Source organism: Triticum dicoccoides, chromosome 5B (genome assembly GCF_002162155.2).
Source record: "Triticum dicoccoides isolate Atlit2015 ecotype Zavitan chromosome 5B, WEW_v2.0, whole genome shotgun sequence".
Classification (NCBI taxonomy): Eukaryota; Viridiplantae; Streptophyta; class Magnoliopsida; order Poales; family Poaceae; genus Triticum; species Triticum dicoccoides.
Window position 1 is genome coordinate 610,098,182 of NC_041389.1, and position 21,474 is coordinate 610,119,655.

Below are 21,474 nucleotides of genomic sequence, written 5' to 3' on the forward strand. Positions count from 1 at the left end.
AGTGTAGATGTACATCATGTACTACACTCTTTGTTTTTTAGCCAATGTACACTCTTTGTTGGAAGACCGAGGGAGTACACATGCATGCACTCACATACACAGCCAGGGTGGTTCGTGCGCAAGGGTGGGACTCCTGTTGTGCTTGCGTAAAGTTTTGTTTAACTGATTTCTTTGCTCTGCCAACTAATAGGTGGGACCCATAAACCAGGTGACAATTTAACCAATCAACAAAGTGCCACGTCGACTATGTGGCCAGTCAGTAGGGTGCAATAAGGTGCTCTACGATGAGCTAGTGATCGTATAATCACCGCAAAACTATATATAGTGATCGTAAATAGCGTATTGTTACATACGTTGACCGCCACTGTATTTTTCTCGTTTTAAGTTAAGCCATATTAATCAGAAAGGACACAATATGGACTACTAGTAGTAGTACTACTTTGATGTGTCCCGTCAACTCGCCGAACGAGGAGAAGCTTTCTTACTACGCCTCTCCCCCGCCCACCCGCGTGGTGGTTCACAGGCTTAGGAGAGGGTTTTGACTACAGCGCCCTCTCCCTCTCCCTATCCCTCGCTCTCGCCCTCGCTCTCGCGGTGGACGTGCAACAGTTCAATCGGTGTCAGATTGCCAGAAGCATATTGTACTGTAGTATCATCATTGTTGGACCTTCCAAAGAGGCGAAGAGCCAAGTGCAAGGTTCACACGAGTACGAACTATTGAACCTCCAGAAGAGGCAAAGAGCCAAGCGCAAGGTTTTATAGGAGTTGTCGTCCTAGTAGGAGTGTACTACAACTATAGCGAACGATGCTACTGTATGATGCCGCCACATCACGTATATCCAAAGTTGTGCCACCTTTTTTTCTCAAAGAGCGTGTTGGAGCCCGTGCAACAACCACACAAGTTGCACGTACACATAACACATTTACTAGTAATAAATTCTAAAGGACAAATGCCAATATGCCACACAAGTTCATCTCTAATTCATGTGATAAATTTGTGCACGACTAGTCTACATATATTCATAGCGCTACCGTTCACAATTACCATACCCCACTTACACGTTATAGATGGGCTACATGCATGTCCTCCTCCAGGTTCCAGTCCCAGGTGTTCTTCATGGATGGCAGGATCCATAGCGGTGGGCAACGGTAATCATTGTCGCAGCTTTCTAGTCTGGTTCCACACGATGGAGACTCATCCAAGCTGAAGCGGCATAAATCAGGGATAGCGTGTCCCAGCATGTCGTTCATCCGGCAGTGCGCAATGAAGACACAACCATGCTTCGTGAACGGCAGGCCTTCCGTGTCGTGCACGAAAGGTGGCATCCGCTTCACAATGGGGTAGTTGTCCCTGATGAAAAGCGAGTACTCTCCAAGAGTGTTCCTTGGCACCCACGTAGCATCACTGGGGTCGAACTCGGCGTCGTTCATCTGGTACATGCGGCATCTAAGATCTGGACACATGGTGACGTACATAGTCAAGGTCCATGCATAATAATGTTGTGCTCAAATATGGCGGTCAGTAATACTGTGCAGCAAATAGTACTACTCCGGTATAGAGGAAGTAAAATAACTGGCTTATTATATATAGCCACTCTTGGCTACATGGATAAGATAGTAAGACATGGAAAAAAAATGGTGGCAGCTAGTTGGTTCAAGTCTTCAAGGGCCTAGCTAGCTATACGCGTCCTCCAAGGTAAAAAGTACTCCTACTAGTAGTACTAAGTATACTACTAGTACAACAATGAAAGTGAAGGCGGGATGGTTAAAAAATGGAATACCTGGGTAGATGGTGACGGTCCGATCGTGGTAGATTGTGTGACCATGTTGCACATCAGTGGTACCATGGGTAATGACTTCTAAGATAGTTGATCCCAATATGCCAAAGTCAGCTACAAGGTTCCAGGTTAGACCGAATCACGGATGCAAATGCACATCCAGGATCGGCGATCTTATTTTGATCAGGGGATGACTGGTCCACTGCAAAATAATGGAGTACCGTTAGGGATGCAAATGATGGTTTGTGCATTCCGTTTGTAATCTCTCGTACCGTAGGATGGCAACCAGATGAAACAAGTCCCCTGGCTTGTCACCGCAAAGATGCGGCCTAGATGGCGCACAGCGTCTTCGAACGTGTAGGGGTACAAATCTGCCGCCGCCAACATGCGCCAGCCTCTGCCATTACTGCCTCTTGCATTGATGGCAATCCTTGTGTCGAACACCACGTCGCTTTGTCGGCAGGTCCGCAATTGCTATCTTCTTCAATCTCATGTAGGCATCATCATACGTATTCAAGCCCAACCAGTCCGAAAGGCCGATCCCAATGGTGGAGAAGGGGTCTACCAGAACGGCCGCACTGCTGTGGATGTTGTGCAAAATGATGGTGGTATCCGGCCGGAGGTACGCAAGCCAATCTTCATTTGCACCGACCCAGACCTATATATAAGACGGTGGGCAGCAGAGAAACTACAGGATGGAAATGGAATAACTAAGTACTACATGATCAAACTCCATTACTGACCTGCTCATCGGACAAAATCCGACTACCTCTCCACGTCGGCAACTCTAGCGGAGTCAACATGCAACCATGGCGAGGGAGCGGTGGACTGTTCGAAGGATTGTCCCATAAAAGAACCTTCTCCTCGAGGACGCATGGAAGACCAATAAGCACGGCCTTTTCCAAAGCCTGTTTAAGCACCGTCTTGAAAAAGTTGGTGCAAGAAGCACCGAGTCTTGCGGCGGTGAGGACGTCGGAGCAGCGTACGATTTCTCCCAGAGGATCGTCGTCCAAGGTCTCCCAGCCCCGACAAGGAGGAGAACCGCCTGGCGAATCCATGGGAGCAGCGATGAACTGCCTTCTCTTCGGGGGGAGGGGAACTGCCGAGGAGGAGATAAGAGCATAGTAACCGTAGGGCCTAGTCCCTTCCAACTGTAGATCATGTTGGCGAACGTGCAGAAAATAAAAAAATTCTATGCTTCACCAAGATAAATCTATGGAGTCATCTAGCAACGAGAGAGAGGAGTGCATCTACATACCCTTGTAGATCGCGCGCGGAAGCGTTCAAGAGAACGGGGTTGAGGGAGTCATACTCGTCGTGATCCAAATCACCGGAGATCCTAGCGCCAAACGGACGGCACCTCCGCGTTCAACACACGTACGGTTGGGAAGACGTCTCCTCCTTCTTGATCCAACAAGGGGGAAGGAGAGGTTGATGGAGATCCAGCAGCACAACGGCGTGGTGGTGCATGCAGCAGCGATCTCAGCAGGGCTTCGCCAAGCACAGCGAGAGGGAGAGGTGTCACGGGAGGGAGAGGGAGGCGCCAGGGGCTAGGGTGCGCAGCCCTCCCTCCCCCTATTTATATAGGGGTCCAGGGGGGTGCCGGCCCCTCTAGATCCCATCTAGATGGGGGGGCTGCGGCCAAGGGGATGGCTTGCCCCCCAAGCCAAGTAGGGCGCCCCCCACCCCTAGGGTTTCCAACCCTAGGCGCAGGGGGAGGCCCAAGGGGGGAGCACCAGCCCACCAAGGGCTGGTTTCCCTCCCACTGCAGCCCATGGGGCCCTCCGAGATAGGTGGCCCCACCCGGTGGACCTCCGGGACCCTTCCCGTGGTCCCGGTACAATACCGGTGACCCCCGAAACTTTCCCGATGGCCGAAACTGGACTTCCTATATATAAATCTTCACCTCCAGACCATTTCGGAACTCCTCGTGATGTCCGGGATCTCATCCGGGACTCTGAACAACTTTCGGGTTACCGCATACTAATATCTCAATAACCCTAGCGTCACCGAACCTTAAGTGTGTAGACCCTACGGGTTCGGGAGACATGCAGACATGACCGAGACGACTCTCCGGTCAATAAGCAACAGCGGAATCTGGATACCCATGTTGGTTCCCACATGCTCTTCGATGATCTCATCGGATGAACAACGATGGGTTCAATCAATCCCGTATACAATTCCCTTTGTCAATCGGTATGTTACTTGCCCAAGATTCGATCGTCGGTATCCCAATACCTCGTTTAATCTCGTTACTGGCAAGTCACTTTACTCGTACCGTAATGCATGATCCCGTGACCAGACACTTGGTCACATTGAGCTCATTATGATGATGCATTACCAAGTGGGCCCGGAGATACCTCTCTGTCATACGGAGTGACAAATCCTAGTCTCGATTCGTGCCAACCCAACAGACACTTTCAGAGATACCCGTAGTGCACCTTTATAGTCACCCAGTTACGTTGTGACGATTGGCACACCCAAAGCACTCCTACGGTATCTGGGAGTTGCACAATCTCATGGTTTAAGGAAATGACACTTGGCATTTGGAAAAGCTCTAGAAAAACGAACTACACGATCTTGTGCTACACTTAGGATTGGGTCTTGTCCATCACATCATTCTCCTAATAATTTGATCCCATTATCAATGACATCCAATGTCCATAGTCAGGAAATCGTGACTATCTGTTGATCAACGATCTAGTCAACTAGAGGCTCACTAGGGACGTGTTGTGGTCTATATATTCACACATGTATTACGATTTCCGGATAACACAATTATAGCATGAACAATAGACAATTATCATGAACAAGGAAATATAATAATAACCCTTTAATTATTGCCTCTAGGGCATATTTCCAACAGTCTCCCACTTGCACTAGAGTCAATAATCTAGGTACATTGTGATGAATCGAACACCCATAGAGTTCTGGTGTTGATCATGTTTTGCTCTAGGGAGAGGTTTAGTCAACGGATCTGCTACATTCAGGTCCGTATGTACTTTACAAATATCTATGTCTCCATCTGGAACATTTTCACGAATGGAGTTGAAGCGACGCTTGATGTGCCTGGTCTTCTTGTGAAATCTGGGCTCCTTGGCAAGTGCAATAGCTCCAGTGTTGTCACAGAAGAGTGTGATCGGCCCCGACGCATTGGGTATGACTCCTAGGTCGGTGATGAACTCCTTCACCCAGATTGCTTCATGCGCTGCCTCCGAGGCTGCCATGTACTTTGCTTCACATGTCGATCCCGCCACGACGTTTTGCTTGCAACTGCACCAGCTTACTGCCCCACCATTCAAAATATACACGTATCCGGTTTGTGACTTAGAGTCATCCAGATATGTGTCAAAGCTAGCGTCGACGTAACCCTTTACGACGAGCTCTTCGTCACCTCCATAAACGAGAAACATATCCTTAGTCCTTTTCAGGTACTTTAGGATGTTCTTGACCGCTGTCCAGTGTTCCATGCTGGGATTACTTTGATACCTTCCTACCAAACTTACGACAAGGTTTACATCAGGTCTGGTACACAGCATGGCATACATGATAGACCCTATGGTCGAGGCATAGGGGACGACACTCATCTTTTCTCTATTTTCTGCCGTGGTCGGACATTGAGCCGAGCTCAATTTCACACCTTGCAATACAGGCAAGAACCCCTTCTTGGACTGATCCATATTGAACTTCTTCAATATCTTATCAAGGTATGTGCTTTGTGAAAGACCTATGAGGCGTCTTGATCTATATCTATAGATCTTGATGCCTAATATGTAAGCAGCTTCTCCAAGGTCCTTCATTGAAAAACACTTATTCAAGTAGGCCTTAATGTTGTCCAAAAGTTCTATATAATTTCCCATCAAAAGTATGTCATCCACATATAATATGAGAAATGCTACAGAGCTCCCACTCACTTTCTTGTAAACACAGGCTTCTCCATAAGTCTGCATAAACCCAAACGCTTTGATCATTTCATTAAAGCGAATGTTCCAACTCCGAGATGCTTGCACCAGCCCATAGATGGAGCACTGGAGCTTGCATACCTTGTTAGCATTCTCAGGATCGACAAAACCTTCCGGCTGCATCATATACAGTTCTTCCTTAAGATAGCCGTTAAGGAATGCCGTTTTTGACGTCCATTTGCCATATCTCATAATCATAGTATGTGGCAATTGCTAACATGATTCGGACGGACTTCAGGTTCGCTACGGGAGAGAAAGTCTCATCGTAGTCAACCCCTTGAACTTATCGATAACCCTTAGCGACAAGTCGAGCTTTATAGATGGTAACATTACCATCCGCGTCCGTCTTCTTCTTAAAGATCCATTTGTTTTCTATCGCTCGCCGATCATCGGGCAAGTCTGTCAAAGTCCATACTTCATTTTCATACATGGATCCTATCTCGGATTGCATGGCTTCAAGCCATTTGTTGCAATCTAGGCTCGCCATCGCTTCTTCATAGTTCGAAGGTTCACTGTTGTCTAACAACATGATTTCCAGGACAGGGTTGCCATACCACTCTGGTGTGGAACGTGTCCTCGTGGACCTACGAAGTTCAGTAGTAACTTGATCCGAAGTACCTTGATCATCATCATTAACTTCCTCTCTAGTCGGTGCAGGCAGCACAGGAACATCTTCCTGAGCTGCACTACTTTCCGGTTCAAGAGGTAGTACTTCATCAAGTTCCACTTTCCTCCCACTTACTTCTTTCGAGAGAAACTCTTTCTCCAGAAAGGACCCGTTCTTGGCAACAAAGATCTTGCCTTCGGATCTTAGGTAGAAGGTATACCCAATGGTTTCCTTAGGGTATCCTATGAAGACGCATTTTTCCGACTTGGGTTCGAGCTTTTCAGGTTGAAGTTTCTTGACATAAGCATCGCATCCCCAAACTTTTAGAAACGACAGCTTAGGTTTCTTCCCAAACCATAATTCATATGATGTCGTCTCAACGGATTTAGATGGTGCCCTATTTAAAGTGAATGTAGCTGTCTCTAGAGCGTATCCCCAAAATGATAGCGGTAAATCAGTGAGTGACATCATAGATCACACCATATCCAATAGAGTGCGATTACAACGTTCGGACACACTGTTATGCTGAGGTGTTCCAGGCGGCGTGAGTTGTGAAACGATTCCACATTTCCTTAAGTGCATACCAAATTCGTGACTTAAATATTCTCCTCCACGATCTGATCGTAAGAACTTTATCTTTCGGTCATGTTGATTCTCTACCTCATTCTGAAATTCCTTGAACTTTTCAAAGGTCTCAGACTTGTGTTTCATCAAGTAGACATACCCATATCTACTCAAGTCGTCAGTGAGAGTGAGAACATAACGATATCCTTCGCGAGCCTCAACGCTCATTGGACCGCACACATCAGTATGTATGATTTCCAATAAGTTGGTTGCTCGCTCCATTGTTCCGGAGAACGGAGTCTTGGTCATTTTTCCCATGAGGCATGGTTCGCATGTGTCAAATGATTCATAATCGAGAGACTCTAAACGTCCATCAGCATGGAGCTTCTTCATGCGCTTGACACCAATGTGACCAAGGCGGCAGTGCCACAAGTATGTGGGACTATCGTTATCAACTTTACATCTTTTGGTATTCACACTATGAATATGTGTAACATCACGTTCGAGATTCATTAAGAATAAACCATTGACCATCGGGGCATGACCATAAAACATATCTCTCATATAAATAGAACAACCATTATTCTCGGATTTAAGTGAGTAGCCATCTCGTATTAAACGAGATCCAGATATAATGTTCATGCTCAAAGCTGGCACTAAATAACAATTATTAAGGTTTAAAACTAATCCCGTAGGTAAATGTAGAGGTAGCGTGCCGACGGTGATCACATCGACCTTGGAACCATTCCCGACGCGCATCGTCACCTCGTCCTTTGCCAGTCTCCGCTTATTCCGCAGCTCCTGCTTTGAGTTACAAATATGAGCAACCGCACCGGTATCAAATACCCAGGAGCTACTACGAGTGCTGGTAAGGTACACATCAATAACATGTATATCACATATACCTTTGGTGTTGCCGGCCTTCTTGTCTGCTAAGTACTTGCGGCAGTTCCGCTTCCAGTGACCACTTCCCTTGCAATAAAAGCACTCAGTCTCAGGCTTGGGACCATTCCTTGGCTTCTTTCCGGCAACTGGCTTACCGGGCGCAGCAACTCCCTTGTCATCCTTCTTGAAGTTCTTCTTACCCTTGCCTTTCTAGAACTTAGTGGTTTTATTCACCATCAACACTTGATGTTCCTTTTTGATCTCTACCTCCGCTGATTTCAACATTGAATATACCTCAGGAATGGTCTTTTCCATCCCCTGCATATTGAAGTTCATCACAAAGCTCTTGTAGCTCGGTGGAAGCGACTGAAGGATTATGTCAATAACCGCGTCATCCGGGAGATTAACTCCCAGCTGAGTCAAGCGGTTGTGCAACCCAGACATTTTGAGTATGTGCTCACTGACAGAACTATTTTCCTCCATCTTACAACTGAAGAACTTGTCGAAGACTTCATATCTCTCGACCCGGGCATGAGCTTGGAAAACCATTTTCAGCTCTTCGAACATCTCATATGCTCCGTGTTGCTCAAAACGCTTTTGGAGCCCTGGTTCTAAGCTGTAAAGCATGCCGCACTGAACGAGGGAGTAATCATCAGCACGAGACTACCAAGCGTTCATAACGTCTTGGTTCTCTGGGATGGGTGCTTCACCTAGCGGTGCTTCTAAGACATAATCTTTCTTTGCAGCTATGAGGATGATCCTCAGGTTCCGGACCCAGTCCGTATAGTTGCTGCCATCATCTTTCAGCTTGGTTTTCTCTAGGAACGCGTTGAAGTTGAGGGCAGCATTAGCGTGGGCCATTTGATCTACAAGACATATTGTAAAGATTTTAGACCAAGTTCATGATAATTAAGTTCCTCTAATCAAATTATTCAATGAACTCCCACTCAGACAGACATCCCTCTAGTCATCTAAGTGAAACATGATCCGAGTCAACTAGGTCGTGTCCGATCATCACATGAGACGGACTAGTCGACATCGGTGAACATCTTCATGTTGATTGTATCTTCTATACGACTCATGCTCGACCTTTTGGTCTTCCGTGTTCCGAGGCCTTGTCTGTACATGCTAGGCTCGTCAAGTCAACCTAAGTGTATTGCGTGTGTAAATCTGGCTTACACCCGTTGTATTCGAACGTTAGGATCTATCACACCCGATCATCACGTGGTGCTTCAAAACAACGAACCTTCGCAACGGTGCACAGTTAGGGGGAACACTTTCTTGAAATTATTGCGAGGGATCATCTTATTTAAGCTACCGTCGTTCTAAGCAAATAAGATGTAAAACATGATAAACATCACATGCAATCAAATAGTGACATGATATGGCCAATATCATATTGCTCCTTTGATCTCCATCTTCGGGGCGCCATGATCATCTTCGTCACTGGCAAGACACCATGATCTCCATCATCATGATCTCCATCATTGTGTCTCCATGAAGTTGTTCGCCAACTATTACTTCTACTACTATGGCTAACGGTTTAGCAATAAAGTAAAGTAATTACATGGTGTTTATTCATTGACACGCAGGTCATACAATAAATAAGACAACTCCTATGGCTCCTGCCAGTTGTCATACTCATCGACATGCAAGTCGTGATTCCTATTACAAGAACATGATCTCATGCATCACATATATATCATTCATCACAAATTTTTGGCCATATCACATCACACGGCACATGCTGCAAAACAAGTTAGACGTCCTCTAATTGTTGTTGCATGTTTTTACGTGGCTTCTATAGGTTTCTAGCAAGAACGTTTCTTACCTACATAAAACCACAACGTGATATGCCAATTTCTATTTACCCTTCATAAGGACCCTTTTCATCGAATCCGCTCCAACTAAAGTGGGAGAGACAGACACCCGCTAGCCACCTTATGCAACTAGTGCATGTCAGTCGGTGGAACCTGTCTCAAGTAAGCGTACATGTAAGGTCGGTCCGGGCCGCTTCATCCCACGATGCCGCCGAAGCAAGATAAGACTAGTAGTGGCAAGAAAATTCACAACATCTACGCCCACAACAAGTTTGTGTTCTACTCGTGCATAGAAACTACGCATAGACCTAGCTCATGATGCCACTGTTGGGGAACATTGCAGAAAATAAAAAAATTCTACGCTTCACCAAGATCAATCTATGGATTCATCTAGCAACGAGAGAGAGGAGTGCATCTACATACCCTTGTAGATCGGGCGCGGAAGCGTTCAAGAGAACGGGGTTGAGGGAGTCGTACTCGTCGTGATCCAAATCACCGGAGATCCTAGCGCCGAACGGACGGCACCTCCGCGTTCAACACACGTACGGTTGGGAAGATATCTCCTCATTCTTGATCCAGCAAGGGGGAAGGAGAGGTTGATGGAGATCCAGCAGCACAACGACATGGTGGTGGATGCAGCAGCGATCTCGGCAGGGCTTCGCCAAGCACAACGAGAGGGAGAGGTGTCACGGGAGGGAGAGGGAGGCGCCAGGGGCTAGGGTGCACAGCCCTCCCTCCCCACTCTTTATATAGGGGTCCAGGGGGGTGCCGGCCCCTCTAGATCCCATCTAGATGGGGGGCGGCGGCCAAGGGGGTGGCTTGCCCCCCAAGCCAAGTAGGGCGCCCCCCACCCCTAGGGTTTCCAACCCTAGGCGTTGAGGGAGGACCAAGGGGGGCCGCACCAGCCCACCAGGGGCTGGTTCCCCTCCCACTTCAGCCCATGGGGCCCTCCGGGATAGGTGGCCCCACCCGGTGGACCCCCGGGACCCTTCCGGTGGTCCCGGTACAATACCGGTGACCCCCGAAACTTTCTTGATGGCCGAAACTGGACTTCCTATATATAAATCTTCACCTCCGAACCATTTCGGAACTCCTCATGACATCCGGGATCTCATCCGGGACTCCGAACAACTTTCGGGTTACCGCATACTAATATCTCAACAACCCTAGCATCACCGAACCTTAAGTGTGTAGACCCTACGGGTTCGGGAGACATGCAGACATGACCGAGACGACTCTCCGGTCAATAACCAACAGCAGAATCTGGATACCCAGGTTGGCTCCCACATGCTCCTCGATGATCTCATCGGATGAACCACGATGTCGAGGATTCAATCAATCCCGTATACAATTCCCTTTGTCAATCGGTACGTTACTTGCCCGAGATTCGATCGTCGGTATCCCAATACCTCGTTTAATCTTGTTACCGACAAGTCACTTTACTCGTATCGTAATGCATGATCCCGTGACCAGACACTTGGTCACATTGAGCTCATTATGATGATGCATTACCGAGTGGGCCCAGAGATACCTCTCCGTCATACGGAGTGACAAATCCCAGTCTCAATTCATGCCAACCCAACAGACACTGTCGGAGATACCCGTAGTGCACCTTTATAGTCACCCAGTTACGTTGTGATGTTTGGCACACCCAAAGCACTCCTACGGTATCAGAGAGTTGCACAATCTCATGGTTTAAGGAAATGACACTTGACATTTGGAAAAGCTCTAGCAAAACGAACTACACGATCTTGTGCTACACTTAGGATTGGGTCTTGTCCATCACATCATTCTCCTAATGATGTGATCCCGTTATCAATGACATCCAATGTCCATAGTCAGGAAATCGTGACTATCTGTTGATCAACGAGCTAGTCAACTAGAGGCTCACTAGGGACGTGTTGTGCTCTATATATTCACACATGTATTACGATTTCCGGATAACACAATTATAGCATGAACAATAGACAATTATCATGAACAAGGAAATATAATAATAACCATTTTATTATTGCCTCTAGGGCATATTTCCAACAGATCGTTCCTTAGCGAAGGTGTGAGGCTACTATTTACTACTAGTACTAGCATTATGGAACGTTATGGGATTGCATTATACTGTAAATAGTAGCACTAGTAAGAAAAATTTGGCACTAGGTAGTAGTTTTTGGCGTGGATTAAGAAATTTTGGGTATGTTTTTGCTATTTTTTGTACACGCCAACTAGTGTCAAAAACGTCTTACATTATGTGACGGAGGAGTACGTACTTGTACTGTAGCAGTACTAGTACTACTTTTTCTCAACTAGTAGTGCGATGTACTGTACTTCTAGTCTAGTCTAGTATAGTGCACCAATTTTGAACTCTTGAATCTCAGGGCCAAGGAGCTACAGTTGGAAGTGGAGGGTACTACTATTCTCTAGAACCATCGATGTACTATCAATGCAGGGAAAGTACACCTATGTAGTGGCCTAGTGGGTACTCTCGGTGCTCTATTCAGCCGCTCCTCTCACGTAGCTGGCCTACTCAGCCGCCCCTGTCATGCACACACTAGCAGCCTGTTTATCAGCAATGGTTACTGCGGGGGTAGAACATTTGAGTTATTTTATACAGCAAGACTAGGCTTTTCGCTTCCATTTGTGGAGGTGTAATGGATCTCGTCGAACTTTGTTAGTAGTTCCTTCTTTATGAATGAGATGAAGCAAAGCTTTTGCCTCCGTTTCAAAAAAAACACGTCAAGAGAAATTTCTTTTATAGTAGAGTCGATAATGGGGTGAAGTCCATGCGTGCAACGCCACAAGCTACAAAGTAGTAGTAGAGCACTTTACGTACAGAGCCATATCACACAGTTCCCAATGCCCCGTTAGGCTCTTCTAGCTCCTCGGGCTTAATTGGGAGGCGCTAGTTTAAATATGCTACTAGCTGATGAGGAAGCTGCAAGCGAGGTGCGGCTAGGGCGAGCACGCGAGCCACGGGATGCTGGGAAGGAAAACCCGTTCACATGGCTAGGCTATCCAGTGCACCCAGATTGTGGTGCCGCACGTCCATTTGACTATAAAACTCAAACTACCCGTGTAAAATATTGGCTCGCAGTGAAGTTACTATTTAAAAAAAGGCCGTCGTGCGTTCGGCCGGGATCGAACCCACAAAACGAGGTATACACTCCCGCGACCACTTGTAGTACTCGTTGGAGTACAACACAACCTAGAATCGCCTTTTGTCGCTAGTAGTACGTACATTGTTCCTTACAAGAAACCCCTAATATTGCAAGAAACCACTAAAATGCCAAGAAACTGTTGGGGAATCGTAGTAATTTCAAAAAAAATCCTACGCACACGCAAGATCATGGTGATGCATAGCAATGAGAGGGGAGAGTGTGTCCACGTACCCTCGTAGACCGAAAGCGGAAGCACTAGCACAACGCGATTGATGTAGTCGTACGTCTTCACGGTCCGACCGATCAAGCACTGAAAGCACGGCACCTCCAAGTTCTTGCACACGTTCAGCTCGACGACATCCCTCGAACTCCGATCCAGCCAAGCTTTGAGGAAGAGTTCCGTCAGCACGACGGCGTGGTGACGATGATGATGTTCTACCGTTGCAGAGCTTCGCCTAAGCACCGCTACAATATTATCGAGGAGGACTATGGTGGAGGGGGGCACCGCACACGGCTAAGATATCAATGATCAATTGTTGTGTCTATGGGGTGCCCCCGTCCCCCGTATATAAAGGAGTGGAGGTAGGGCTGCAAACTAGTCGAGTTCGAGCGAGTTGGATTAGGCTCAACTCAACTCATACTAAAATTCGAGCGAGCTCAAACTGGGTGAAGCTCAAGATCAAGCGCTAGAAAGTGGCTCATGCTCAGCTTGTAACGATCTCGAGTCGATCCTGAGCTAGTTTCGAGCTAAATAAGATGATATTTTTAACAATCTAAGGCAATTTTTTGAACAAGATCGGCCACAACACAACATCAGAAACTATTATAGAATATTATTTTAATTCAAACGGTGATAATATATCTTTTTCAAGGTAGTTTGGTGTATTCTCTCAATGAAGACAAGTAACTAAAAGACCTTGATGAATTGCCAGGAGAAGAAAACAAAGTTGGATCTACTCCCAAACATTGACAAAAATAGCAGGATATTTAACACGCAGCTGACCATGTACCAAATTAAGGCCTAATTTTTCTCGGGGCTTAATTAAGCTTCCTAGTTTGCTAGTAGATAAAATGAAGAGAAACCATACACCACACATATGATAGTAAATCATCCTATTTCATTTTAATTTATATCTGGATTATGTAATATAATTGTATTATATCGAGCTAAAATCAAGCGAGCCATGGTTGGCTCAAGATCAACTTGTTTCTCGGTCGAGCTACAAAAAGGTGCTCATACTCGACTCATTTCTTAGTGAGTCGATTTCGAGTTGAGCCAAAAAACGAGTCGATCTCGAGCGGCTCATGAGCATCGAGCTTTTCTTGCAGCCCTAAGTGGAGGAGGGGGCCGGCCAAGGGGGGTGGCGCGCCCTAGGGGGGGAGTCCAACTCCCACCGGGAGTAGGACTCCCCCTTTTCCTATTAGGAGAGGGAGAGGGAAGGAAGAGGAAGGAGGGAGGAAGGAAAGGGGGGCTGGCCCCCTTCCCAATTCGGATTGGGCTTGGGGAGGGGGCGCCCCCTCCCTTGCTCCTTTCCCCTCCTTTCCACTAAGGCCCAATAAGGCCCATATACCTCCCGGGGGGTTCCGATAACCTCCCAGAGCTCCGGTATTGTACCAATCTCAGCCGGAACCTTTCTGGTGTCCAAATATAATCGCCCAATATATAGATCTTCATGTCTCGACCATTTCAAGACTCCTCGTCATGTCCTTGATCACATCTGGGACTCTGAACAACCTTCGGTACATCAAAACACATAAACTCATAATATAACTGTCATCTTACTTTAAGCGTGCGGACCCTACGGGTTCGAGAACTATGTAGACATGACCAAGACACGTCTACGGTCAATAACCAATAGCGGAACCTGGATGCTCATATTGGCTCCTACATATTCTATGAAGATCTTTATCGGTCAAACCGCATAACAACATACATTGTTCCCTTTGTCATCGGTATGTTACTTGCCCGAGATTCGATCGTCGTTATCTCAATACCTAGTTCAATCTCGTTACCGGCAAGTCTCTTCACTTGTTACATAATGCATCATCTGATAACTAACTCACTAGCTATATTTCTTGCAAGGCATATAGTGATGTGCATTACCGAGAGGGCCCAGAGATACCTCTCTGACAATCGGAGTGACAAATCCTAATCTCGAAATACGTCAACTCAACAAGTACCTTCGGGGACACCTGTAGAGCACCTTTATAATCACCCAGTTACGTTGTGACGTTTGGTAGCACACAAAGTGTTCCTCTGGTAAGCTGGAGTTACATAATCTCATAGTCATAGGAATATGTATAAGTCATGAAGAAAGCAATAGCAACATACTAAACAATCAAGTGCTAAGCTAACGGAATGGGTCAAGTCAATCACATCATTCTCCTAATGATGTGATCCCGTTAATCAAATGACAACTCATGTCTATGGTTAGGAAACTTAACCATCTTTGATTCACGAGCTAGTCAAGTAGAGGCATACTAGTGACACTATGTTTGTCTATGTATTCACACATGTATTATGTTTCCGGTTAATACAATTCTAGCATGAATAATAAACATTTATCATGAAATAAGGAAATAAATAATAACTTTATTATTGCCTCTAGGGCATATTTCCATCAGTCTCCCACTTGCACTAGAGTCAATAATCTAGTTCACATTGCCATGTGATTTAACACCAATATTCATATTTGTATATGATTAACATCCATAGTTCACATCGTCATGTGACCAACACCCAAAGGGGTTACTAGAGTCAGTAATCTAGTTCACATCGCTATGGGATTAACACCTAAAGAGTACTAAGGTGTGATCATGTTTTGCTCGTGAGAGAAGTTTAGTCAACAGGTCTGTCACATTCAGAGCCGTATGTATTTTGCAAAATATTCTATGTCTACAATGCTCTATATGGAGCTACTCTAGCTAATTGCTCCCACTTTCAATATGTATCCAGATTGAGATTTAGAGTCATCTGGATCAGTGTCAAAACTTGCGTCGACGTAACCCTTTACGACGAACCTCTTGTCACCTCCATAATTGAGAAACATATCCTTATTCCACTAAGGATAATTTTGACCAATGTCCAGTGATCTACTCTTAGATCACTATTGTACTCCCTTGCCCAACCAGGGCAAAGTATACAATAGGTCTGGTCCATAGCATGGCATACTTTTATAGAACCTATGACTGAGGCATAGGGAATGACTTTCATTATCTTTTTATTTTCTGCCGTGGTCGGGATTTGAGTCTTACTCAATTTCACACCTTTGCAACACAGGCAAGAACTCTTTCTTTGACTGTTCCATTTTGAACTACTTCAAAATCTTATCAAGGTATGTACTCATTGAAAATCTTATCAAGCGTCTTGATCTATCTCAATAGATCTTGATGGTCAATATGTAAGTAGCTTTACTGAGGTCTTTCTTTTAAAGAACTCCTTTCAAACACTTCTTTATGCTTTCCAGAAAAATTCTACATCATTTCTGATCAACAATATGTCACTCATATACTTATCAGAAATGATGTTGTGCTCCCACTCACTTTATTGTAAATACAGGCTTCACCGCAAGTCCATATAAAACTATATGCTTTGATCAACTTATCAAAGCATATATTCCAACTTTGAGATGCTTGCACCAGTCCATAGATGGATCGCTGGAGCTTGCACATTTTGTTAGCACCTTTAGGATTGACAAAACCTTCTGGTAGCATCATATACAACTCTTCTTTAAGAAAACCATTAAGGAATGCAGTTTTGACATCCATTTGCCAGATTTCATAAAATGTGGCAATTGTTAACATGATTCGGACATAATTAAGCATCACTACAGTTGAGAAAATCTCATTGTAGTCAACACCTTGAACTTGTCGAAAAGCTTTTTGCGACAAGTCGAGCTTTGTAAATAGTAACACTACTATCAACGTCCGTCTTCCTCTTGAAGATCCATTTATTTTCTATGGCTTTCCGATCATTGGGAAAGTCCACCAAAGTCCACACTTTGTTCTCATACATGGATCCTATCTCAGATTTCATGGCCTCCAGCCATTTCGCGGAATCTGGGCTCATCATCGCTTCCTCATAGTTCGTAGGTTTATCATGGTCTAGTAACATGACTTCTAGAACAGGATTACCGTACCACTCTGGTGTGGACCGTACTCTGGAAGACCTACGAGGTTTTGTAGTAACTTGATCTGAAGTTTCATGATCATCATCATTAGCTTCCTCACTAATTGGTGTAGAAATCACTGGAACTAATTTCTGTGATGAACTACTTTCCAATTCGGGAGAAGGTACAATTACCTTATCAAGCTCTACTTTCCTCCCACTCACTTCTTTCGATAGAAACTCCTTCTCTAGAAAGGATCCATCTTAGCAACGAATATCTTGCCTTCGGATCTGTGATAGAAGGTGTACCCAACAGTTTCCTTTGGGTATTCTATGAAGACGCACTTCTCCGATTTGGGTTCGAGCTTATTAGGTTGAAACTTTTTCACATAAGCATTGCAACTCCAAACTTTAAGAAACGACAGCTTATGTTTATTGCTAAACCATAGTTCATACGGTGTTGTCTCAACGGATTTTGATGGTGCCCTATTAAAGTGAATGCAGCTGTCTCTGATGCATAATCCCAAAGCAATAGTGGTAAGTCGGTAAGATACATCGTAGATCGCACCATATCCAATAAAGTGCTGTTATGATGTTCGGACACACCGTTACAATGTGGTGTTCCAGGTGGCATGAGTTTGTGAAACTATTCCACATTATTTTAACTGAAGGCCGAACTCGTAACTCAAATATTCATCTCCACGATCAGATCGCAGAAACTTTATTTTCTTGTTATGATGATTTTCTACTTCACTCTGAAATTCTTTGAACCTTTCAACTATTTCAGACTTATGTTTCATCAAGTAGATATACCCATATCTGTTCAAATCATCTGTGAAGGTGAGAAAATAACGATACCCACCACGAGCCTTAATACTCATTGGTCTGCATACATCAATATGTATTATTTCCAATAAGTTAGTAGCTCGTTCCATTGTTCCAGAGAACGGAGTTTTAGTCATCTTGCCCATAAGGCACGGTTCACAAGCATCAAATGATTCATAATCAAGTGATTCCAAAAGTCCATTTTTATGGAGTTTCTTCATGTGTTTTACACCGACATGACCCAAATGGCAGTGCCATAAATATGTTGCACTATCATTATCAACTTTGCATCTTTTGGCATCAATATTATAAATATGTGTATCACTACGATCGAGATCCAACAAACTATTTTCATTGGGTGTATGACCATTGACGGTTTTATTCATGTAAACAGAACAACAATTATTCTCTGACTTTAAATGAATAACCGTTTTGCAATAAACATGATCAAATCATATTCATGCTCAACGCAAATGCCAAGTAACATTTATTTAGGTTTAACACTAATCCCGAAAGTATAGGGAGTGTGCGATGATGATCATATCAATCTTGGAACCACTTCCAACACACATCATTACTTCACCCTCAACTAGTCTCTGTTTATTTTGTAACTCCTGTTTCGAGTTACTAATTTTTAGCAATCGAACAAGTATCAAATACTTAGGGGCTACTATAAACACTAGTAAGGTACACATCAATAACCTGTATATCAAATATACCCTTGTTCACTTTGCCATCCTTCTTATCCACCAAATATTCAGGGCATTTCCGCTTCCAGTGACCATTTCCTTTGCAGTGTAAGCACTGAGTTTCAGGCTTAGGTCCAGCTTTGGGCTTCTTCGCGGGAGTGACAACTTGCTTGTCATTCTACTTGAAGTTCCCTTTCTTTCCCTTTTCTCTTTTCTTGAAACTAGTGGTCTTGTCAATCATCAACACTTGATGCTCTTTCTTGATTTCTACCTTCGTCGATTTCAATATCACGAAGAGCTCGGGAATCGTTTTCGTCATCCCTTTCATACTATAGTTCATCACGAAGTTCCAGTAACTCGGTGATGGTGACTAGAGAACTCTGTCAATCACTATCTTATCTGGAAGATTAACTCCCACTTGATTCAAGCGATTGTAGTACCCAGACAATCTGAGCACATGCTCACTAGTTGAGCAATTCTCCTCCATCTTTTAGCTATAGAACTTGTTGGAGACTTCATATCTCTCAACTCGGGTATTTGCTTGAAATATTAACTTCAACTCCTAGAACATCTCATATGGTCCATGACGTTCAAAAACGTCTTTGAAGTCCCGATTCTAAGCCATTAAGCATGGTGCACTAAACTATCAAGTAGTCATCATATTGAGCTAGCCAAACGTTCATAACGTCTGCATCTGCTCCTGCAATAGGTCTGTCACCTAGCGGTACATTAAGGACATAATTCTTCTATGTAGCAATGAGGACAATCCTCAGATTATGGATCCAATCCACATCATTGCTACTAACATCTTTCAACACAGTTTTCTCTAGGAACATATCAAAATTAACATATGAAAACAACAACGCGAGCTATTGATCTACAACATAATTTGCAAAATACTACCAGGACTAAGTTCATGATAAATTTAAGTTCAATTAATCATATTACTTAAGGACTCCCACTTAGATAGACATCCCTCTAGTCATCTAAGTGATCACGTGATCCAAATCAACTAAATCATAACCGATCATCACGTGAGATGGAGTAGTTTTCAATGGTGAACATCACTATGTTGATCATATCTACTATATGATTCCCGCTCGACCTTTCCGAGGCCATATCTGCATATGCTAGGCTCGTCAAGTTTAACCTGAGTATTCCGCGTGTGCAAAACTGGCTTGCACCTGTTGTAGATGGACGTAGAGCTTATCACACCCGATCATCATGTGGTGTCTGGGCACGACAAACTTTGGCAACGGTGCATACTCAGGGAGAACACTTTTATCTTGAAATTTAGTGAGAGATCAATGCTACCGTCAATCAAAACAAAATAAGATGTATAAAAGATAAACATCATATGCAATCAAAAATATGTGACATGATATGGCCATCATCATCTTGTGCCTTTGATCTCCATCTCCAAAGCATCGTCATGATCTCCATCGTCACCTGCATGACACCATGATCTCCATCATCTTGATCTATATCAATGTGTCGTCACATGGTCGTCTCGCCAACTATTGCTCTTGCAACTATTGCTATCGCATTGCGATAAAGTAAAGCAATTATTTGGCGCTTGCATCTTATGCAATAAAGAGACAACCATAAGGCTTCTGCTAGTTGCTGATAACTTCAACAAAATATGATCATCTCATACAACAACTTATATCTCATCATGTCTTGACCATATCACATCACAACATGCCCTGCAAAAACAAGTTAGACGTCCTCTACTTTGTTGTTGCAAGTTTTACGTGGCTGCTACGGGCTGAGCAAGAACCGTTCTTACCTACGCATCAAAACCACAAAGATAGTTCGTCAAGTTAGTGTTGTTTTAACCTTCTCAAGGACCGGGCATAGCCACGCTCGGTTCAAGTAAAGTTGGAGAAACTGACACCCGCCAGCCACCTGTGTGCAAAGCACGTCGGTAGAACCAGTCTCGCATAAGCGTACGCATAATGTCGGTCGGGCCGCTTCATCCATTAATACCGCCGAACCAAAGTATGACATGCTGGTAAGCAGTATGACTTGTATCACCCACAACTCACTTGTGTTCTACTAGTGCATATAACATCAATGCATAAAACCTAGGCTCGGATGCCACTTTTGGGGAATCATAGTAATTTCAAAAAAATTCCTACGCACACGCAAGATCATGGTGATGCATAGCAACGAGAGGGGAGAGTGTGTCCACGTACCCTCGTAGACCGAAAGCGGAAGCGTTAGCACAACGCGGTTGATGTAGTCGTACGTCTTCACGGTCCGACCGATCAAGCACTTAAAGCACGGCACCTCCGAGTTCTTGCACATGTTCAGCTCGATGACGTCCCTCAAACTCCTATCCAGCCAAGCTTTGAGGGAGAGTTCCTTCAGCACAACGGCATGGTGACGATGATGATGTTCTACCATCGCAGGGCTTCACCTAAGCACCGCTATGATATTATCGAGGAGGACTATGGTGGAGGGGGACACCACACACGGCTAAGAGATCAATGATCAATTGTTGTGTCTATGGGGTACCCCCTCCCCCGTATATAAAGAAGTGGAGGAGGGGGCCGTCCAAGGGGGGTGGCGCACCCTAGGGGGGAGTCCAACTCCCACCGGGAATAGGAATCCCCCTTTTCCTATTAGGAGAGGGAGAGGGAAGGAAGAGGAAGGAGGGAGGAAGGAAAGGGGGGCCGACACCCTTCCCAATTCGGATTGGGCTTGGGGGGCGCGCCCCCTCCCTTGCTCCTTTCCCCTCCTTTCCACTAAGGCCCAATAAGGCCCATATACCTCCCGGGGGGTTCCGGTAACCTCCCGGAGCTCCGGTATTGTCCCAATCTCACCCGGAACCTTTCCGGTGTCCAAATATAATCGTCCAATATATCGATCTTCATGTCTCAACCATTTCGAGAATCCTAGTCATGTCCTTGATCACATCCTGGACTCCGAACAACCTTTGGTACATTGAAACACATAAACTCATAATATAATTGTCATCTTACTTTAAGCGTGTGGACCCTGCAGGTTCGAGAACTATTTAGACATGACCGAGATACGTCTCCGGTCAATAACCAATAGCGGAACCTGGATGCTCATATT